At 45.5% G+C, this 24,458-nt stretch overlaps 1 protein-coding gene across 1 annotated transcript in view; it reads right to left on the bottom strand.

The window, feature by feature from the left end:
- PLXNA3 (plexin A3) overlaps positions 1-24,458 on the bottom strand; it is a 272,276-nt gene that overhangs the window by 175,592 nt on the left and 72,226 nt on the right. The window lies entirely within an intron of this gene.

Here is a 24,458-nt window from a genome sequence, read left to right as displayed (position 1 = left end):
AAATAGAGCTTGGCGCTGCCCCTTCATCTCCCCGCACATACCTTCAGCTGTCAGCCTCTCCGCATCTACTGTTTGGCTACGTGGATTTCACCGAAATCCCAGTGATAGTTTTTTTGTAAAAATCTTTTGTTCCAGGTTTGCACCATTTTGCATTGAGAAGGAACTTTACCATGTTAGGTAAGAGAAGAAAGGAGACATGGAATGGCTGACACTTGCCAGAAATCTTTCGACTGCTAGACCCGTATTGGCCAAAGAAGAGAAGATGAAGTCACAGCAGCTCACATTACTGCATCCCAACTTTAAAGGAGTTACGGTAATTTATCCACATCAAGGAACATTTTTGAAATGTTGAGAAGCCCTCTAAAATGTTACATTATCCAAACTTAAAAAAAAAAATATACAATTCTTCTAACAGAAGATGATTATTTCTTGCAGGATAGTATCGCTTTAACTGGACTTGCACATTAATCAGCATCGTTCTCTGCATTACGCCCATGTCATTGAAGTTCCACGCTTAATCGCTGACAGACTGTGAACTAGCCTTTACCTCTTCCCTACAAAAAGCAGTACATAGTATGCAGCAGCCTTTCTCAACCTTTGTAAACATGGAGAAACCCTTAAAATAACTTTGGGTCTCAGAAAACCTTGCTAATAACTCATTTTATCTACAGCTTATGGTAAATTACCATGAAGGTCAGTGTAAAGAAACCTCCTCACATCTGTGGTCAGTTAGAAGAATCCCCTCTACCAAATACAGAGAGCTAAAAAGAGTTTTGGTGTCTCTAGATACCTGAGAGGTAGAAGCTACTCATCGCTCAAGGAACCCCTAGCATACTCTGGAGCAGCAGTCGCCAACAGTGGTCCGAGGACAACTAATGGTCCATGAGAAAATGTTGGAGGTCCCCAGGGGTTCTGCCGCAAAATCAACATTGCGGCAGATGTATACCGCCCAATGTGGTTCTCAATGCATTGTGTGTATAAGGCATGTAAAATTTATGTTAGTCTGTGAGGTCCCAAAGGTTGGAGACCACTGCTCTGGAGGAACCGTGGTTGAGAAAGGCTGGTATAGAGGCCCAGGGCAAAGTATCAAAGGGTACTGCCACACAAGGCCAAATAATTTATGAGGAATTTGTAGAAGCCATAATGAGAAATGACTTTACATGAGCTTGTGACATAACCCAACCAAATAGTTCTGAAAGGGGATGACTTATCTAAAGCTTCTGTTAGTTTAACCCATTTCAAACCACAGGGTCCTAGATGTAGGCTGTCCAATCTGCCAAATGCCAAGCTGTCATACAGTTCCACTGGCTTCTTTAATACTTTCCGAGATACGGACCTGGAACATGTATGCAGACCAGAATTTTCATCTCAAAGCTGACTTCATGCTTAATCTCGGTCAATGACTCAAAGTACTGAATCCACATACAGCCTTTTCAAAAGGTAAGCAGATTAAACTGCATCTTCAAAGTCAAGCACTGGTCTCTATCTCGTAACTCCAAAATGGTTGGTAAAGCTTGCAATCACAACAAAGCCAATAGCAAGGTACAAGGTGAGTCAGATGGGAGTTCAACCTTACAAGCTTTCTTTGTGACGTACAGTGCACATTGGGTTCAAGGTTTCTGGCACACTTTAGGAGAACGCTAAATCAAAGTACAAAACATGTTATTGTATCCAATTGGAGGTTTACGAACAAAAAGTGTACGTGTACGGACTATTTTCACATGGGCACCATAGGCGCTAACAAGAAAAACGAATGACATCAGTGGGGGGCAAGACACCTCTCCCTCACGCTCTCTATTGCCCAGTTTTGGGTTTGCACTTGCAGCATTGAACACCTCCTGCCACGGCTTCTGCTTCTCCCCCCTATCACTGTATTGTTTACAGGAAATCTCCCACAGCCCAGTTGGATAAGTGACTCCTGGGATATTCCCTGTCATATGGACATCTTTCTGCATTTTTACGGACCCAAAGATAGATGCTATCTGTTCATGTCCTGCTCTGTCTCCAACATCAGGCAAATATGCCCTTGATATTACCTTTCTTTTATGTAAACGGAATCGACGTATACTGATATAATCACTTTACATCACTATGCCTGCAAAAAAATATATATATATATATATATATATACACACACATATACACACACACACACACACACACACACACACACACACACATATATATATATATACACACACACACACACACACACACACACACAAAAAAATGCACAAAACATATTAAGATTCTAATCACAAACCTAAACAGACATGGATGTACCTGAGAGGTAGAAGCTACCATAGCTCAAGGAACCCCTAGCATACTCTGGAGCAGCAGTTGCCAACAGTGGTCCGAGGACAACTAATGGTCCATGAGAAAATGTTGGAGGTCCCCAGGGGTTCTGCTGCAAAATCAACATTGCGGCGGATGTATACCGCCCAGTGTTGTTCTCAATGCGCGCTGACAGTCACTACCGTAGAGCCGAAGCATTGTGTGTATAAGGCATGTAAAATTTATGTTCCTCTGTGAGGTCTCAAAGGTTGGCGACCACTGCTCTGGAGGATACAGATTTATACCGATTGTCATCAGAATACATCTACACACCAATAGTAATAAATTACTGTCCGTTTTCCATTCACAAAAAGAGGGATGAAAAACAGACATAAGAAATGCCCATTGAATAGGAGACTAACAAGCGGTAAAAGAGCTTTACGACAAGCCTTCCCTAACTTCTATAGCGGTTTTTATTCTGAAGTGATTTATTCTCCAAGATTATAAATTCAAAAAAATCGGTTTCAGTCATTTTCAAGCAGCTTAACTACACCTGCTGTGTGTTTACATTAGAGTGCTGGCAGGATCAGCTTTTAAAGAAAAAAAAAGGGATTTACTCACTGTTCTGAACTGTAAATTAAAATTAACTTTCTCCACAATGCGTATAGATACAGAGATGAAAGAATTTGTTTTAAAGTGCTTTTACTGGTTCTTTGAAATATGTCAATATACAAAACTTGAATTCACTTACAAGTTTTGGATACAATGTGGATGGAAGCCACTGCCAAAAATGAGTAAGCTGAAAGTTAGGGAAAAGTTTCCACTTCCTGTCTATTCAATAGGTGCCAGATAGGTGTAGCCTGGAGTCTCTGGTGAAATGTAATTCCTGTGTCCTCAGGATTTCCCTTTAACTTGCAATTTTATAAGCGTCAGACAGTAAAAGAATCAAGCGACAACCTCCCTATTTTCTATAGGAAGTGAGAATTCCCCCAATGGGGACAAATACCATTATAAAAACCATTAAGGGTGGTTTTAATGCAAGCCGTAACTGTCCTGTCCTAGGAAATCTGACAAGATATGGATGACTTGGATAGACTCATGGGGAAGTCATTTGGATGCTGCCTAACTTCTTTATGATCTTGAGAGTCAATGCTGGTCCTCCTGATCCAACTCTCTCTGCCCCCACCCCCTTCCTTCTCCTCCATCTCCCCCCCCCCTCCCTTACCTTCTCCCCTGTCCCTTCCCCATACCCCCCCCCCCCCATGCTTTTTCTCTATTATAATGGTTCCTGGGTTAGAATCTAAGAAAATTAAGGATATTCCCTTGGATGTATCCCACGGTTTGATGTTAGGCTCTGCTCACACTAGCCCCACTCCATTGTCATGTGACTTTTAGTGGAACTTTGGAGTCCGAATTTGATGTGACTATTTACACTCTGTGGCATTGAAGTCACATCAAAGTCAGACCAAAGTAGTACAGGAGCCTTTTCTAAAGTCGGACAGACTTGTGTAGTATAAGTTAAGATGGCTCTCATAGGGAAACATTGAATTTCACGTCATCTGACTTAGTATATCACAAGTTGGATACTATGTCGCATCAGCGTGATCCAACCCTAAGAGGTTATTATATACGTTTATATGCTCCCTTGGTGGCTTTAACTTATGCCTCATTATTTTGTATATACTCACCCAATGCACTGTACTGACTGTTCAATCATTGTGACCATTGGTTCTAGTTTGTCAACCCCATTATTATATCGAACCCCCCACTTTTTTTTTTTTTTGTTTAAATAAACTAAGAAAAAAAAAAAAAAATTTAAGAAAATCTACCAAAGCAAAAAAGGCTTAGAACCTTGGTCAGGATTTTATGACTTCTTGTGCCCCCACTGGGAGGGGATTTCCCCAGACTTCCTGTCTAGGTGTAGGGTGGCAGACAAAACAGGAACAAAAGAGAGAAATGCGTCTACTTTATAGTAAGACAAAAATCATTATAAAAGCTAAACCGAGATTCTAACCCTTTTCTGCTATATACAAAAAGTATTAGCTGGAGTTTGCCTTTATGACTAGATGGTCCCTTTAAAGAGGTTGGCACAACCCTGACGCCAAAGAATGAGCCTGCCACGTCGACAGCAAGATTGTTCCAGGACACCCAGTGAAATGTCACATCTGCGGCTACTGTGCCACAAATAACAGGGTGTCGCTGTAGCTGTGCGGCCTTTGAAGTGGCTTCTCAGGGAAACCACATTGTATTTAGAGCAGCGCTGCCTGCTATCCTCATCCCTGCACGCTGCCAGAAGTGTGTGACTATGAAGAATGCTGAAATGAACAGCACGTGAGACCACACTACAGACGGGAAAAGGAGAGCAAAAACTGGGACAAACACATGCAGGAATCAAGTCTGGTGCACGACGGAAAAATTAAGGAGCGGCGGCGTACATTTCATTTTCTGAAATAGTTCAGACTTAATTACATTTACATAATGCCTGCTTTCTCCAGACCTCCCACTTCATGGCCTTATTTGCAACCTTCTGTTTTTTCCCCCCTCTCAAAACAAAACGACAGCCTGGAGCAGCCGTATGCAATTTAAAATGTGCAGATTGCTACGTCTAATGAACATGCGTCTGGATACAAAACTCTATGGAAAGTCTACAGTTTGAGTCATCTATGTGGAAAGGAGCACCATTCACAAACATACACTATATTGTCAAAAGTATTGAGACACCTGCTTTTACACACATGAACTTGAATGGCATCCCAGTCTTAGTCCATAGGGTTAATATTGAGTTGGCCCAACCTTTGCAGCTATAACAGCTTCAACTCTTCTGGGAAGGTTTAGGAGTGTGTCTATGGGAATGTTTGACCATTCTTCCAGGAGTGCATTTGTGAGGCACTGATGTTCAGTGTTGGGGGTAACTAGTTACAAAGTAACTGATTACAGCAACTACATTACTTTTTTTGGTAACGAAGTAATGTAACTAGTTACAATACTAATATTGGTAACTACACTACTTTACTAAGCTATAGGAACGCGCTTTCCTGCGTTACCCGAGCCGTGCGATACAATCGTTATTTCGAAGAATAGAGAGGGATGAAGTTTATGAATTCTTGTTGCACTTTATGTTTTATTCTCATGTTTCCCAAAGCCTGTGTTTATACAATAAACTCTATGCAGAAAGATTGTCATGTATCTTCTTCTACAGACACACGGTCAATTAAGAAAGGAGAGTAAAGTAAGTAGTGTAGTTACTTTTCAAATGCAGTAAACTAGTAAAGTAATCTCGTTACAATTAAGCCCCCGTTCACATGCAAGCGACGCTACTTCGCACCGCGACCTCCGAGGTCGCGGTGCGAGCAGCGCGCCGCGACCTCAGAGCGGCCGCCACAGACTTCATAACATTGAAGTCTATGGCAGTCGCCTCCTGGTCGCCCCAAAGAAGCTCCGGACCCTTTTTCTAAGTCGGAGCAACTTGTGTCGCTCCTATTAGAACGGGTCCGCAGCTTCCCTATGGGAGGCGACCTACGGCGACCTGTGAGGCGACCAGGTCGCCTCACAGGTCGCCTTAGTGTGAACGGGGGCTTACAGAAGTAACTAGTAACTAGTTACATTTTTTAAGTAACTACCCCAACACTGGTGATGTTGGACTGATGTCTATCTGGTTGAGGTCAGCACTCTGTACAGGCCAGTCAGGTTCCTCCACCCCAAACTCACTCATCCATGTCTTTATGGACCTTGCTTTGTGCACTGGTTCAAATAATTTGGTGGAGGGGGGGGATTATGGTGTGGGGTTGTTTTTCAGGGGCTGGGCTTGGCCCCTTAGTTCCAGTGAAGGGAGGCGTCACCATACCAAGACATTTTAGACAATTTCATGCTCCCAACGTTAGGGGAACAGTTTGGGGATGGCTCCTTGTTCCAATATGACTGCACACCAGTGCACAAAGCAAGGTCCATAAAGATATGGATGAGAGAGTTTGGGGTGGAGGAACTTGACTGGCCTGCACAGAGTCCTGACCTCAACCCAAAAGAACACTTCTGGGATGAATTAGAGCCGAGACTGCGAGCCAGGCCTTCTCGTCCAACATCAGCGCCTGGCCTCACAAATGCACTTCTAGAAGAATGGTCAAACATTCCCATAGAAACACTTCTAAACCTTGTGAACAGCCTTCCCAGAAGAGTTGAAGCTATTATAGCTGCAATGGGAGGACCAACTCAATATTGAACCCTACGGACTAAGACTGGGATGCCATTAAAGTTCATGTGCGTGTAAAGGCAGGCGTCCCAATACTTTTGACAATATAGTGTATCTTCTATCTCATTTATTTTTCATGTTTTATTTACACCTAATCTTATTCCTTAACCTATGCGTTTGCAGCGGCTTGCGCAGACATAGCAGCCTATTCATTTGAAGAGACTGTTGTACGGGGGGGGGGGGGGGGGGACGCAGAAAAAAGGGTCCCTGCGCCTCTTTAAAATCACAGCCGCCGGAAAATCGCAAAGTGCTATTGCCCCACCTGAAAACATGCTGCGTTTTCAGATGCGTAGGGGGCACCCATTAGGAAGCAGCGTATTTTGGCTGTGGGTGGTTGCGGGTGCAATAAGGTGAACCTAACAAGACTTCATTCACACTGGCACTCCCGTGATTCGCTTTTCTAAACACAGAAGAAGTGATTTAAGAGACATAACTTTTAAGCCTGACAGATCACTTTTTCCTGCATTTAGAAGATCCTGCTTTTACATTTACTTAGTCTAATTGGATCCTAGACGCAAATAATTCTATTTTCTCTAAGCACAGCTAAACTGACCGCAGGTAAACGCTCAGTGAAAGGCAGCTTTGAAAAATCCTTTCATGCATTTAGAAATGTCCTTAAATGCATTTTTGATGATGCCAGTGTGACTGAGGCCTTAGAAGCAAAACCTTCTAAATCCCAAGCATGGCCAGTTTTGGGCTGAAGCTTTCTACATGCACATCCCTCCTCACATGAGTCAAAGTTCGGTCTCATGCACACAGGACATTTTTATCCTCCACAGGATGCCTTTGTTCCAGGAGGAGGAAAATGCAGCATTAAAAATGTGCCTAAAGCCACGTTTTACAAACGCGTTTAGGTGCATCAAGTGTCTGGGCATTTATTAATTTAATTGGCCAGAATATTATCTTATTCTGGCCAATGGACTAAACAAATGTTCAAGAGCTAAATGTGCCTTGTGTTACACACATTTAGGGAAAATGCTCCTCTCATGAAAGTGCTGGCACTGGGTTTTTTTTCTACCGCTAAACGCCTATGTGTGCAAGGACACATGGCCTAACAGGGGGGAGTATAGAGTATTGCAGGAAAGAAAAACTGGATTTTTGTACTTACCGTAAAATCCTTTTCTCTGAAGTTCATCGACAGACGCAGCTCCATATCTTCTTAGACCATTGGGTTATGCTCCTCCAATCAGGAATAGGCCTTATTCTGGGTTATGCCTGCAGGGAAAGCCTCCATAGGCATGGTAAAGCTTTTTCCTGCCTAGTGCCTATTCCTGATCGGAGGAGCATAACCCAATCGTCTAAGAAGATATGGAGCTGCATCTGTCGATGAGCGATAGGACAATCATTTGATTCCCCCATTAGCACAGTCCATGTAGATGGGGGTATCTCTCCCGTGGAGCTATTGTGTTCTCCCGATGGGGGGGGGGGGGGCGCAGGGAGTTGTCCCTGGTGGGAGAACACATGATTGTTGCTATCAGCTATACCCACTGGCAATAATCGCATGCTAGAAATTAGGGATCGACCGATTATCAGCAACACCGATATATCGTGGGCCGATATGCGCTTTCCCCGATATATCGGAATTGGCCCCTGAGGTTACTAATATTGCGCAGGGAAAGTGCATGTACCGGAGTGATGCCTGCAGCTAGAGGCATCACCCCGGTACCGGTGTCCATAGCCGACGGTTGGCTGACTTGTAATGACAACCGATGCGGCTGAGAAGCTTCTCGGCTGTCATTACAAGGAGCGGGAGGGGACGTCCCCCCTCCCGCCGCCTTCCGGTGGGACGGGAGACCCGGGCATCCTACCTCCACCGCTGCCGAAGAGAAGACCCGATCAAAGCCGCATTCGGCTCTGATCGGGTCTCCATGTAAAAAACCTGGAAGTGATGTCATGACATCACTTCCGGGGTACTCGGCGCCAAATGAAAAAAACTGACAGCACTCAAAACAGCCAAACTTGGTGTTTTTAATGCTTTTCAGTGCCGAGGAGGGGTTTGGGGTCTTTTAGACCCCCAGATCCCAACACAAGGAGTACCTTTTTCAAAAAATAAATAAAAACATTTTTTTTTTTACATGTCCGAACATATCAGCCGATACGGATATCCGATGACCAAAATATCGGTATTGACTTAAAAAAAACAATATTGGTCGATCACTGCTAGAGATCCAACATGATGGTTGTACCCCAGTCAATCAATGGATCAACTTGGGTACAATCAGCCTGCCCATACATAGCTCGAATCTTGGCTGGTCCCTGAACTATGGACGGCTTAAGCTTCGCTTTCACTATGCAAGTATTGACAGTAGGGTTGCACCGATACAGATACCGGTATCAGTGCCGATACTAAGCATTTGCAGGAGTATCGGCACTCGAGCAAATGCACAGCTACTTAAAACCAATACCTACTGGCTCAGTTCTTTCAGCTGTCAGCAGGATTCTCCCGCTGACAACTGAAATGTACACAAAAGAATGTAGCAATCATCGGTTGTTAAGGAGAGGGGCCGCCGCATCCTTAACAACTGATGACTCATTCATCTGTCAGCGGGCTTCACCGCTGACAGATAAATGTGATTAAGTCCCGGGTCACACTTGTGCGATGCGGGAAGGCTGCGAAATTCGAATCCTGTTCCCGCATCGCAAACGCACATCTGGCAGTTCACACTGCCATATGCGATACGCAGGGGGTGTCAATTAAATGTTAACGACACCCCCAGTTTGATTGCATATCGCAGTGCAATCTGACAGTTCGGAAAGGATCGGATCGCACAAGTGTGAACCCCTGTGCGATCCGATCCTGATGCGGCTGGAAAAAAAAGGGTCCTGTGCGTCTTTTGTGCGGGTGCAGTGCGAATTTCAGCCATACAAAGTGTATGGCTGAATTCGCATCCGCACATCCGATCGCATGTAATGAAGGGAGCAGTGCGCTCCGAATTACATGCGATCGCCGCACTCGCAAGAGTGTGAACCGGCCCTAAAGCCAGGGGCAGCTGCTGCTAGGGCTCCCTGTGGGATCAAAGCGCTCTCTTGCTGGGTCTCCACTCCATCCCCAGCCTGCAGTGAAGCACGAGAGAGCCAGGATGAAGAGAAGCCAGCAGCCGGATGTGCGGCATGAGGAAGGAACCGCAAGGCGAGTGCAACCAATATCCTGCTTGTCCTGATATCACCATCCTCCACCTCCTCCCAGACTGTCAGATCTATTGCTGGGAGGACAGGCAGGCAATGGGAGAACAGGCAGCATGTCGCACATGCTCCCCAGCAGTAGGTAGTACAGCGGGGAACTGGTTTGCAGGAGGGGGCACAGTAAAGAACAGGTATGTAGGAGTTACAGTGGGGAAAAGGTTTGTGTGTGGGGAGGAGGGGGAGGGGGGTTATAGTGGGGAAGAGGGGTTAAGGGTGGTGCAGCGGAGAACAGGAAGGGGGAGGACAGGTATTCAGGCTGGTACAGTGGAGAACAGGAGTGTAGGGGGGCACAGTGGAGACCTGGGAAATGGGCATCGGCAATTGGTTTTGGCGAGTACTTAAAGTTAAAGTTATCGGTACTCCCGTTATCGGTGCACCCCCAACTGACCATATAAATGTCAGAACAATTTCTATAGAGTGAAAAGCTGAAATAACGCAGGGTTTCTCAACCAGGGTTCCAGAAGTTGCTAGGGCTTCGTTGAGCAAGGAACAATTTCTGCCTCTCAGATAAGTTCCCACTGACAGCATTGATCTTTTTATCTATCTATAAAATGGTAATTCTTCCCAATAACCACAAGTCCAAGGAGTGTTCTTCCCACCGACCATCACACCAATGTATCATCAGTTGTAGATCTAGTCTTTAGCAGGGGTTTCCTGAGACTGGCAAGTTATTTTAAGGGTTCCTCTGTGTTAAAATGTTTGAGAAAGGCTGGTTTAACCCTTTCACTGCCAGGCCATTCCACTTTTAACCAACCTCAAGGGACTGGACCACTTTTGCAGTATTTACCTTGTTTTTTCCACTTTCAGCTTTCCAAGTTTGTAGAAGACCCACCAAACCAGCCATTTTCTGAAAGCACATGGCCAGTAGAATAAAAAGATGGTGCTATGGATTAGGCCCCATTCACACTATCATGTTGTGGAAAGGCACATTAGGCTACTTGAGACTGAGAAGCCGTGCAATTCAGAATGATGCTCCCCCTCCCCAACACAGCCCATTGTCTCCCCAGCTACAGGTGGGGAAAGACTGGAGGGCACAGTCAGGGGATCAGGTTGTGCAGGAGACAAAGAATTTATTTCCCAGCTAGGAGGTCTATGTTGGCAGAGCAGCAGGTCTCAGCAACAGTGGCAGGGGTCACTTTTTAAATGAATTGCTACAGTCAGCGGCTTCTCAGTCACTGATCATAGCTATTCATTTAATCAGGACAGTCAGGAGTTCATGAGTTTCATAGCAGAGTGGAAAATGCGGGTGACATAAGGCAAACTGACCTGGGCAGCTGGAAGTGGTTCTGTTCTGCTGTATGCCTTATGTCGGAGGCAGTAAAAGGGTTAAGATTTCACCGAACACAGAAAAACAGAGCATGTCCAGCAGTGATGCAAAAAGGAAAATGTTCGCACCCAGGACTTATGCCTGGGAGGAATGAAATAACTGCTTATTGCTTGACGACAATTACACATTGGCATTTTTAACCTTAAACAGTAACTCCATGTTTGTTGAGAAAAAAACATTCCCCTCTGGGTGATCTCTGTACATTACAAGGATTTTAACAAACTTTGTTGCAGATTCCTACCTTTTGTTATTCTAAAGAAATCGCTGTGTGTTTTTCTGTATCCTTGTGGGAAAGTGGGTCTAATGGGAGTGGTTTCATAATAATCAACTGTGCACCTGCAGGGCTCTAATAAGGAAAGCTGCTGGGCCTGCATCCCTTTAGACATGTTCCCTTTGAAAGTATCTAACCAAAAATGCAGGAAAATATAAGTTGCGCGTAACGTGAAATCAAATGCTATTGGTGATGCAAACAAACTCAAAAACTGTGATAACTGAATAAAAGTAAAGTCCAAAAGTGATATGGTATAGGTCCAACCATAGAACATTAAAACAAGTTGAACTGTGCAAATTGAAGAAAACCACCACCTTAAAACGTGTCCGCCAACATACAGATGACCTGTTTACCAGAAAGAAGGGTCAACAACGCTGCAAATATGCCATGATACACTGCTGGCAAGGGTACAAACTGACCTCTCCTTGATATTTCCCAAAACAATGGACAGCTTGTCACAAGGCATTCCCCAAAAGATAGAATGGAAGATACACCATAAGGAAACTTATTGACATTTAGGATATATTGCACTTACAAGACAGTAATGAGTACCTGGGGCACAAAAACAACATAATCTGTTATGAAACGCGTCGATCCGCAACGTGCTGACTTCACTGCCTGTTGGAGATCCCGGAAGGACGGGTGTTGTCTGTGCAGCCGGCCGGGTTATCTTTCTTTCCCATGATTACTATGCATTACGGTCTTGTAAGTGCAATATATCCTATAGTTCAATACATTTCCTTATGGTATCACACTATGGTGCATCTTCCATTCTATCTTTTGGGGAATGCCTTGTGACAAGCTGTCCATCATTTTGGGAAATATCAAAGAGAGGTCCGTTTGTGCACTTAATGGCATATTTGCAGCGTTGTTGACCCTTCTTTCTGGTAAACAGGACCTCTGTATGTTGGCGGACACGTTTTGAGGTGGTGGTTTTCTTCAATTTGCACATTTCAACCTGGATTTGACTGTTCTATGGTGGGACCTATACCATATCACTTTTGGACTTTACTTTTATTCAATTATCACTGTTTTTGATGTTTGTATTACCAATAGCATTTGATTTCACGTTTAGCGCAACTTATATTTTTCTGTATATGTTTTAAGTGTGTATCTCACTGTTTAGTTGCAACTCAATTCCTTTTTTTTTTTGTGTAGTGCAGTTATTGGGAGTGAATTATCGAACCAAAAATTCAATTTTTATTGCAGAGGATGCCTGAAATCCGACTTGTACCTTAGTGCAGACTTCTGGGAAAATTGGTGAGCCAATCACACAAGCAGGAAATGTTTCTGGGGGGCGGTCTATACACATTCTGTGTACAGAACACCTCCAGGTAGCCAAGTTGCTTTGCAATTTCAGAAAATGACAAAGCTGCAGATTGAAATGGAAAAGTAATTTTTAATAATATTCAATTACAATATGACTTAAGTCACAATTGTATACGCTGTATTATTTTTTCTTTATTTGCTATTTCTCTGTAATATGCAATGCAATATGGCTACCTGGAGGCATTCTGTACACAGAATGTGTACACAAATGGTGTCCAGAACACTCCCCAGAAACATAATTTCCTGCTTGTGTGATTGGCTCACTGATTTTCCCAGAAGTTTGTTGCACTAAGATACAAGTCAGATGTCAGGCATCCTCTGCAACAAAAATGTCATTTTTGGTGAGCTAATCCCGACAGGAAATCACGTCTAAAGGGATGCAGACCCTGCAACTTTCCTCATTAGAGCCCTGCAGGCGCAGCAGCTGATTGATCATTACAAAATCACTCCCATACAGATTCACTCAACACATGGACACCAGAGGTGTCCAAGTATAGGTAGGGCTCTGCAGCAAGGTTTGTTAAAAGCCCTGCAATTTACATACATCACCCAGAGGGGAATATTTTTCTCTCAACAAAAGTGGAGCTATTATTTAATGTCTGATAAAACCTGCCAAATGCTTTGCAAAGCTGCAGCAATCCATCCTACAGCTTTACAGCAGCATTTTGTCTACACTTTCTCCCTCCTTTCCACAGCTGCATCCATCGTCAGTCTCTTCGGCATGCATCACTTCTTGGAGTGTTCCCCATGATGCGCCTCATTTCAATCCTCACAGCCAATACATCACTGCTGTTCTGTGGTGACTTAGGGGACTGTGAATGGAACCATGGCATGGTGAGGGGAACACGAGCATCTGTCACTCACAGTCCTGCAAGTATTGACAGCCAAAAACACTGAGAAAGGCTGCGGTGCAAAAAATTGAGGGGAGGCAAGAGACATGGACTCTCTCACTGACCCCGACGGAAGCCTGTACAACTGGTCCAAGACTGAAGATAAGGTAAGGTGTTTTTTTTTTTTTTCGTTCAACCCAGCAGGCTGAATGAAAAAAAAAAAAAAAAAAAAAAAAAAAGGAGGCAAGGAGCTGCTGTACGAACTATTCAATGTTAGTACAGTGATCTCCTCACTGAACCTTTGTGTTCTGGACAGCGGGGACGCCAGACCCCCCTCCCCAGATCACACCGGTCAAGCAAAGTGCATGCTACCTTCTGGACTTATCCCTTCAATTAATACATCTGACAGCTTTTCGTAGCTCCAGGAGTAAAGCTATACCTACACTCCCATCACACTGACAGAAGCACTGCCTTCTCATATACCGGAAACTATCCGCCACTACCCACTGATGCCTATTCACAGGAGGCTTTGTATTTTGTGAATGGATTCACATAATAAAAAACACCCTGTGATTGGGCAGAAGGAAGAGAAGCATGGTTACTGCAGCTGCATACAACTCTGTAGGAGCTGAAAGCAGAAGGTCCAGTGTCAAAGCACTGGAAGTATAGTGATAGCAATGTTCCCGCTGCTCAGTAAAAATCAAAAGAGAAAGAATACTCCACAAGGTGGCATGCACCTTACTGGAATTTACCCTTCTGCTTTTGTGGGTCTGCCACTGCAGTGTCTAGGGCAGCGCTCTGGAGACACACAGCCAGTGGAGTACAGTCGCTCTCGCCCTCCCGGTATCTACCATAATCTTTCAAGACATCACAGAGGGTCTTTACACTGCGGTACATCACAGAGACACAGCTGACCACACAGTGGAGACAGGTTGGTTTCTTCCCGGGCAGATCACTTCCTGTCTTCCATTCAGTGTTTGGATTTCTGGTATGTGTAGTCCTACAGTGATTATTATTAACATGATGGATCATGAACATTGGTTTCTTTGCTACATATTGCCTACAAACATTGACAGTCCTTTGGAAGTTTTTATATGACTTATTAATAAACCTTCCATTCCTTCCATCCATTGTCATTGCATCCATTCTGTGGAACTACAAGTAACAGCCGGCTAGTGCAAGCATGTGGATTACTATTGGGCTGTATAGACTCACATCCCCCAGCGCTTTATATAGAGGTTCTTTTGTTGTTTCTTTCTGGGTATTGGGACCTAATTGGTACCCATATGTTCCTCACAGCTGTGGGCGGATATTTAATTTTATGGTCCACTACATAGCGCCATAATATTTGTTTTTAGCTACAAAAAATGGATTTTTGTAAAATCTTACCGTAAAATCCTTTTCTCTTAGCTCATTGACAGACGTAGTCCTCGGTGATACACCACCTTCGGGTTATGTTGCCTCCACAGGAGCAGGACTAGACAGGAAATTAAAAAGCTCTGGCCACACCCTAGGGGCAGTCCCAGAGGGTATATCCTCTCTCTCTCTGCCTCAGCAAATCAGTTATGTGAAAAAGCAGTCTTTAGAGATTTTAACCCAACCCAACTCAAAAACAGAGGGGCGGGGACTACGTCTGTCAATGAGCTAAGAGAAAAGGATTTTACGGTAAGATTTTACAAAAATCCATTTTTCTCTAGCGCTCATTGACAGACGTAGTCCTCGGTGATACACCACCTTCGGGACGTCCCAGAGCAGTATCACAAATGAGGGGTGGGAAAATGGAAATCAAATCCCAATCTAGAAGGCCCAACCGGTGCCAACTAGAAGTTTACAATGCTCATCCTTAATGATGAGACTCAACAAAAAAGAGAAAAATTTTTTTTTTTTTTTTCTTCAAACAGAAAAAAACCCTCGAGGTAGACCACCGGTCTCCTCAAATTGCGGCCTGCAAAACCTTGCGGCCAAATGAGGCATCCGCCGATGCCGTCACATCAATATTATAGAATTTTGTAAAGGTATGTACCGACGACCAGGTGGCCGCCTTACATACCTGGACCACTGACGCCTGATGGCGAAAGGCCCAGGAAGTACTGAGCGCTCGAGTGGAGTGCGCCCTAACAGGGAACGGAGGACTCTGACCCTTAATAGAATAAGCCTGTACCACCGTTTGTCTAATCCATTTGGCAATGGTCGCGGCAGATGCAGGCAAACCCTTTCTGGGGCCATCCGTGATCACAAAAAGTGAATCCGTCTTACGGAATGATTCCGTAGCTTTCAGGTATACCCTGATTGCCCGAACCACATCTAAGGAATGCAACGCATGTTCCCGATGATGCTTGGGCTGAGGACACAAGGAAGGTAGTACAATATCTTCATTCAGATGAAAATCTGAAACCACCTTAGGAAGAAAAGATGGCTTAGGATGAAGTACTACCTTATCCCTATGAATCACTAGGTATGGGGACTGGCATGATAATGCAGCCAGTTCTGACACCCTGCGAGCAGAAGTAATAGCCACCAAGAAGGCCACCTTCTGGGATAAAGTAAGCAAGGGAATCTCCCTGATGTTTTCAAAGGGAGGTTTCTGTAGAACCGACAAAACCAAATTAAGATCCCAGGGCGGTAAGGGCGCGCGGACTGGAGGAGCCAGGTGCCGCACCCCCTGGATGAAATTCCGCACCAAGGACTTGGTAGCTAAAGGTTTCTGAAAGAAGATTGCTAATGCTGAAACTTGACCCTTGATGGTGCTCAAGGCTAGCTTCTGCTCAACCCCTTGTTGCAAAAAGGCCAATATTCGAGTCACCGAATAGGTACGTGGAGGAAATCCTAAAGATTCGCACCACGAAATATAAGTCTTCCATGTGTGATAATAGACCTTGCTGGAAGTCGCTTTCCTTGCTTTAATAAGGGTAGGAATGACTGAAGTAGACAAACCTCTGTCCTTCAGTACTTGGGTCTCAATGGCCAGGCCATTAAACCCAGCGACTGTAAAGCATGATGGTAAATTGGTCCTTGAGACCACAGACACTCCCTGAGACGAAGTTCCCACGGAACGTCTGCGACTAGCATGTCCAAGTCGGCCAGGCCGGCTTGAGGAGGCCAGCCTAAAATTTCTAGGACCACTGGCGCTGATAGAATCTGAACCAGGCGTCCCTAGAGGTATCTGGCCCCGACCATCCGAGAAAGTCTGGTCGTTTTCTGTTCCCACACATTTATCAGATACCTGATTGTTATCAGGAAGGGTTATTTTCTGGTTGAACCTCAGGGACCGAAGTCACCCGACTAGAGGCTACTTGGCCTATCTGGTCAACCAGATCCGATTCCTGTGAGGTATAGGGACTGATCTTAGGAAAAGGTAAAGGAAAAGATCTATTCAGGGAACGGTAACTACCGCTTCCTGTAGTACTTAAATGTTGGAAGGGAAGAATCGCACCGGTAGTAGTGGTTGAAGCTCGATCTAATGTCCTGAATACCGGTGAAAACGTCCCCCCACCCTGAAACCGGGTGGGGGCGCACCTTCAGGCTGTGTACTCCTTTGCTTCGGGTTTGGCTGGGTTGGTCCTCTGCTTGTCCGACCAGCCCTTCTTGAACCCTCCTGGAGGAGTCCTGCCTTTCCCGCTAGTACCAGCCGGGCGCCCTTTATGGGCGGTAAAGAAAGGTCCTCGCTAGGGATGCACCGAAATGAAATTCTTGGCCGAAGCCGAAGCCGAATAATAAAATGCTTGGCCGAAGGCCGAAGGCCGAATACCGAATGTGGTGTTTCGCATTTTTTAACATAAAATATGCCCATCAGAGTGCCCCTTAACATAAAATATGCTCATCAGAGTGCCCCTTAACATAAAATATGCTCATCAGCATGTCCCTTAGCATAAAATAAGGGGCACGCTGATGGGCTCATTTTATGTTAGGGGGCACTCTGATGGGCACATTTTATGTTAGGGGGCACTCTGATGGGCACATTTTATGTCAGGGGGCACGCTGATGGGCACATTTTATGTCAGGGGGCACGCTGATGGGCACATTTTATGTCAGGGGGCACGCTGATGGGCACATTTTATGTCAGGGGGCACGCTGATGGGCACATTTTATGTTAGGGGGCACTCTGATGGGCAAAACAAAACATTTAAATCAGCATTGCTCTTAACATAAAATATGCCCATTAGCGTGCCCCTTAAAATGAAATATGCCCATCAGAGTGCCCCTTAACATAAAATATGCTCATCAGCATGTCCCTTAGCATAAAATAAGGGGCACGCTGATGGCCACATTTTATGTCAAGGGGCACTTTATAGGGCACTGTGGCAACAACATATGGCAGTCTGCACACTAATGCTTGTGCAGCTGCCAGTAACTGTATTCTTCTCTCCCAAATGTGCTCAGCTGCACATCACATACCTCTATAACTGCAGCCAGAGCCAAATGCCGCGAACAGGGGGGGCGGGGCGTGGACCAAGTGTGAAGGAGCCGCCAGTCAGGAGCAGGGGGCGGGACGCGCGCGTGACGTCACACCCCCCTACGCGGCCGGACAGGACACCAGCGGGAAGGGAGCCGCGAGCCGCGGTCAGGGCGGAAGCTACAGAGAATGCATACATATCAGAGGGTTACTGCAGAGGACATAATAGAGGACCGCGAGCCGCAATGAGGTGAGAGACATTGTTCGGCTTAAATTATTCGGCCTTTTGATTTATTCGGCCGAACACCGAAAGTGCCATTTTCCCTATTTTCGGCCGAATAATGTTCGGCCGCCGATTATTCGGTGCATCCCTAGTCCTCGCTTGTTGCGAGATCCCTTAGCTTTAGCAGCCTGTGGCAAAAAAGTGCTCTTGCCCCCAGTGGCATCCTTGATGATTTCATCTAGGTTGGCCCCAAATAGACGATTCCCCTGAAAAGGGAGATTTGTCAAGGTCTTTTTGGAACCTAGGTCAGCTGACCAGCATTTTAACCACAGCACAGGTCTGAGGATCACCGCTGACATAGATGCATGCCCTAATAAGGGAGTAGTGTCCAAGGCTGCGTCACAGATAAACTGTAGCCCTTGTATAATCTGTTCCATCAAATCAGATGTTTCCTGGGGAATATCTTTTCCCCTAAGGTCTTGGCGTACCATTTTCGCCCATTCTGTAAGTGTTTGGGAAACTAGACCAATAACAATTACTGGTCTAAATGCTGACCCTATCAGAGAGAAGATGGTGCGGGACTCTGCTTCCATCTTTCGATCCACCGGATCCTTAAAGGACGAAGTGTCCTCCACTGGGATAACCGTGGCTTTATTCAGCCTGGAAATAGGTGGATCCACCACTGGTGGTACCGTCCATTTCTTAATGATGGATTCCTCAAACGGATAGCGTCTAGCAATACGCTTGGAAATAGTAAAGGTACGTTTAGAATGCTCCCATTCTCCTTTAATCTGATTACCGAAACATTTGGGTACAGGAAAAACCTTCACCGTTTTGATGGGCTTATTAGTACCAAAAGGAATCTCTGTTTCAGTTGCCTCTGCCGGTAAAGCCTCAAGTTTTAAGGTTTCCTGCACTGCCACAACTAGTGCGTCCACCAATGCTTCTTCCTGAATTATAGCAGGAGAAGAAGCGTCCTCCTCACTGTCTGAGGGGGCTTTACCTGGGATAACAGCCTTTGCAGAGGAACCTGCAACTGCAGTGACCATCTCTGAATCAGAGTCAGAGGTGTCAGATAGTATAGGGGTAGGCGGGGGTCGCTTCCTTGACCCCCGTCCCTGACAGGCCGCCTCCACCCGAGCCACCATAGACTCCAAAATTGCTGTAAATGACTCTACACTCTGTGCACCGGCGGGTCCCGTGGCCCCCTCGAGGGAAACAGGTGGGGGAATATGTGTGGCAGGGTCCATGATAATTCCAGTCACTTCCTGGATAATAAAAAACTTTTTTTTTTTTTTTTTCTTTTTTTTTTTCAGACCCCCAGCGCCACAAAAAGCCCCTTAGTGTTACCTGCTAGGGATCCCTATCGATCGAGAGAGAGAGATAGACCCCCAGGCTCACCACTTGATGCTCAGAGTTTAACTGCAACAGGTTACAGCGCTGTCTTGACAAACAGGAAGTCTTTTGGCTGGCTGCCCAGGAAGAAAGGAGGCGGCTCCGCCCCTCTGCACGCCTTCCGGCGCCTCCCCTAGCTCCACGAGGTGTTTGGATCACCTCAAACATGGCCGCCCCCATGCTGGAGACACGAGGCTACGCCAAAATGGCGGCTCGTGCGATCCAGCAAAAAAAAAAATGGCGGCGGCCTGTACTGAATAGCGGTGTGCTGCAGGGCACACAACACTCTCTCTGCATGGAGATTTGGCGTGGTTGGCGGTACCGGCCCTGGCGGACCGCATGGCCATTCGGGAGGCCTGCTAATAGCTGGAGATCTGATTAGGAAGGCAGTCTACATGTCCGTGGCTTCTGACTGGTAGGTAGCTTATTCTTATCACCATAAGATTCCCAGAATGCCACAGATTATAATCTTTTTAACATGTATACAATTAGATTGTTAGCTCCCAAACCAAGCCTCCTGGCTTTTTGCACATAAAATCACACTCAAAGTAGGAGGATCTGTGTCATTTATAGGATAGAGAGGGACTCTATCTTACCATACAGAGAGGGGCCCGCGTTCACCACAAGACCCGTCAGGGGAAAAGGGGGGAACATACTACTCACCATACCGGAACCAGGCGGGCACCAACTCCTGACAGTACCCCTCTCCACCGGGGCGGGAGGGCTGTCGACCGATATGGACGCCGTGACTCATGGTCTTTGGCGTTTCAGCGAGACGTTTAACTCGCGGGGTCAGTCCTTTAATGGGACTTTGTCGCGGCCGACCCAGCGCGGAGCTATGGCCTGCACGCGCTCGTAGGCTGAACTGGGGTGACCACCGGATCTCAACATCCAGCCCGTCGCCCAGTTCAGCTTTCTTGCTTGAAGATCTCACAGGAACACTGGAGAAAAAAAGCGGTCTAAAAAATCCTTTAAGAAAAAAATCTTGCCAGGACCGAAGATCCCAGCAAGGTATCTAGGTCCTTACTCCTAACTAGACAGAAAATAACTGATTTGCTGAGGCAGAGAGAGAGAGGATATACCCTCTGGGACTGCCCCTAGGGTGTGGCCAGAGCTTTTTAATTTCCTGTCTAGTCCTGCTCCTGTGGAGGCAACATAACCCGAAGGTGGTGTATCACCGAGGACTACGTCTGTCAATGAGCGCTAGAGAAAGTGTATGTAGCTGCTGAATTAATAAACACACACTCACCTGTCTCAGGATCCAGCGAGGTGTTCACCCAAACCATCGCTTCTCTCCCTCTCCTCTCCCCAGCATTACAACTGTGGGGGCACCGAGTGGAGACAGCTTGCGGCTTCACAGCTGGGTGTACACTGTGCATGCGCACGTCACGCTATGCCTGCTGAATGGCCCCACGCAGTGTTCTGGAACTTGTGATATGTCCCAGAAGATTGCTGGAAGAGAGGGGGAGAGGAGAAATTCCGCTCTGATTGTCTAGGCCACAGGTGTCAAACACAAGGCCCGCGGGCCGAATGTGGCCCCCCCAGGCCATTTCACGTGGCCCTCGCACCTCTCCTGCAGCTGTGGCACCCCCTTGTCTCTGCTCCCACCTTGTCTCAGTAGTCAGCAGCAGAGAGGACAGAACTCCTTTGCCAGATCCTCTGTGCAGCTTCAGAAAGGCTTGTCTTTGCCCCCCTTCCCAGCAGTCCGAAGCAGAGAGGAGGGTAGAACTCCTCCTACAGATCCTGCACCTCTGTGTGCAGCCGCGACACCACATTACCTCTGCCTCCCCTGGTCTCAGCATTCAGCAGACTCTGGAAGCTGATTCCAGCCCTCCTCTGGTTCTCCTCCAGACCCTGCACTTTCTTCTTCCCAGATCAAACCGCATCTTCTTCCTGGCAGCAGCATAAAGTAAGGGGGTGCATTTTCATGTAAGGAAGGGTAGGTGACTCTTGACTTCTGATGATGGGGGGGGCTCTTGACATCTCATGCAAGGGAGTAAGGGGGCGTGGGGTGCTCTGGACATCTTATCTTACAGATATAATCATATTGTAAAGCGCTGCGGAAACTGTTGGCGCTATATAAATCCTGTAAAATAATAACTGGCCCTTTGAGGGCAACCATAATGCTGATGCGGCCCACGATGAAATTAAGTTTGACACCCCTGGCCTAGGCAATCAGAGGAAGTGGGAGTGGGTACATGTCAAAACTAGGTACCCGTTCCCCCCCACCAAAAAAAGAACATGCCAAATGTGGCAGGGGAGGGGGGGGGGGGGATAGGGATCTTAAAGCAGAACTTACCCTTGCTCTATGTACTACATAACGTATTATAATAAACATTATGCCAATGTTCATATGTTCTTTATTGGAACCACACTAAAATTTTAAAGTGGTTCTAAGGCTAAAAAACTTTACCTTAATGCATTCCCTGCATAAAGTTAAAAAACACTTTGCCACTGGCTGTACCTCCCCCTTAAACATTTACCCGAATCCTTTATCAATTCAACGCGGAGCCCATCTGTAGTTCTTCTCCCCTCTCTCTCTTCTTACAGGAGAATCAGGCAGCAGCGGGAGCCATGGGACACACACACAGCCTGCCCCGCAAATTTGACCCCATAGCAATCTGTTTGCTTTGGGGGCAGACACTGTAGAGGAGGAGCCAAGATCACCGGCGGGGGACCCCAGAAGAGAAGGTTTTGGGCTGCTTTGTGCAATACTATTGCACAGAGAAGGTGAGCATAACATGATTTTTTAATTAAAAAAAAAATGCCTGTAGAAACACATTAAAATTGTATTAAGCCGAAAAAAAAGGAATATATTTCAGCTTACCAATCATTAGATGTGGTGGCTGCATAAGTTTTTTTTTTTTTTGTTTAGGCTTTTTTCCCCTCTGTTTAAAGTCCCAATCACCCCAGGGGGTTTCCTTCAATTTATTTAGGGATTATGGTAGCACTTACCCCAGGTTGTCTACATAATTATATTTTTCCCCTCTGTTTTCACCTGGGTATCTGGCCAGTAACACAACTCCTGTACCTTTGGGCAGCAGCATTTTAAGTCTTGGGGGAGGGGAGTGTTAGATGCGCTAGCAAATTTAGCTACACTAACACATTGAAGCAAAACTCCAATTCACACTTCAGTTACACAAAGCAGTGACAGCAACAGTTTTGTTCCTTTTGGGATAAAGGTTTTTACATAAATAAAAGTTGCCCGTTGTAAGCACCCCTTTCTGTGGTAAATGGTTGGTTTCATTCATCTAACTGCTACATTCGCAGGACAGCTTGTTCAGTTGAAAAACCTCAGACTTACTGCCTGGATCACCAGGTTAAAAAAGGGACACACATCTAAGAACTGGTAAGCTGTAATAAACATTTCCTTTTGGGTTTAATACTGCTTTAAGTTGTGACATACTCAGGCAGGGAGAGTAAAAATCGAGAATCCGGGTTGTTTTCCAGAGTTGAAGACTGTTTTAGTGCGTCTCATGCTATTACATCGAACCATATTGAGGTATTCTTAATATGTATATGTGATCCCATATGTGAGGTTTTTGCACTATTAAAGCTTTACCACAAAACCGTCATACAGTATATGTGCTGATAATCTCCAAAGAAATATTGTTTGAGACAGAATATGCTGATTATCAGAGAATGTATGCAGATCCCCAACTCCATTTTACCTGCTTGAAAATATTTCCTGTGTTATGGAAAATTTGAATGCACAATTACCGCATCTATACTGAATTCTCCAGTTGACCAGAGGGCTAACAACTAGTTCAAAGATTTGGCTCTGTGTGTGTATGGTGAAATTGCTAACAATTTGACAGCCTAAAGTGGTAATATATTGTATAATCAGTGTGTGCAGGTCATAAATGTGTCACTGCCGAGCCTAGCCAATCTAGGTGACTGGCAAAGCCCGGTGCATGCCTCGCTGGGAAGGAGCGGGTTACACGGGACACATTGGCTCCAATCCTATTAATCTTGTTTAAGTGGATGCAGCACTATTTGCCTTTCTCAGTTCCGAGCAGAGTGCCCGTGACAAGCCAAAACCATACAAAGGAATTTAATTAGCTCGCAGAGCGCCTAACGGAGCAAGTTCCACTACGAAAAAAATCAATTTTTAATAATGTTATACATTAAGCAACAAATCTTCACATGTGCCTATCACACCCCCCCCCCCCCCTTTCCCCCGTGCTTTGCTCTGCTCCCGCCCGAACGCGGTGGAGAGATGGGCAAGAGCCCAGCAAATACTAACACAGGAGATCTATGGATAGTGTAGGGTGAAAGCTAAAATCTAGAGAGGGAGATCAGAGTTTACCGTATATTGACCCTATATCATGGAATCTAAGAATTATTCTGTGTTGCGTTGCGTGTTTCTTAGAAATATTTACCTTCTCTCTATAAAAATGTAGGCTATCACTGAATCATTCAAGCTATCCCTGAAAAACACTGCACCACGAAAGTCAACCATATCCCGTAACTGCTAAAATGACTCACTTGACTTTCTCATCCACCAAGCACAACCACTCCATTAATGCATTCATACCATCCAACCATCTGCCATCATACAATCCACCCATCTGATCAGTTTAATGGAAACACCTCCATGCTCTTTGTCCCTTCTTGTGTATCAGATTTGCCACCATATTCTTTTGAATCTTTCAGAGGAATCTGCTCTCCTAAGCACTTTAACTTTCTGATGTCCAGTAGGGCAGGTCCATTTCCAACTGGACCTTTTGGTACTTCCTAAGATTGAAAAACGATGGTGTACTCGCGCCTAGGTATTTAATTATGGTATTTAGGGAAGCAGCAAGTAATCAAAGAACACTACCGAGGTAGTAATCTCATAGGTAAATGATGGATATATGAAAGACCGCGCTACCCTGATAATTTATCAGGGTAAAGCGGTCTTTCATATATCCATCATTTCACTTCCTAAGATTGGTGTATGGCTTATAGTATAATTCCCCGTTTCTTACCAAACTTCAAACTCTAG

Source organism: Pelophylax lessonae (assembly GCF_965119305.1).
Source record: "Pelophylax lessonae genome assembly, chromosome: 7".
Lineage (NCBI taxonomy): Eukaryota > Metazoa > Chordata > Amphibia > Anura > Ranidae > Pelophylax > Pelophylax lessonae.
The sequence above is the reverse complement of the archived record's forward strand: the minus strand, read 5'-3'. Positions and strand labels throughout refer to the sequence as shown.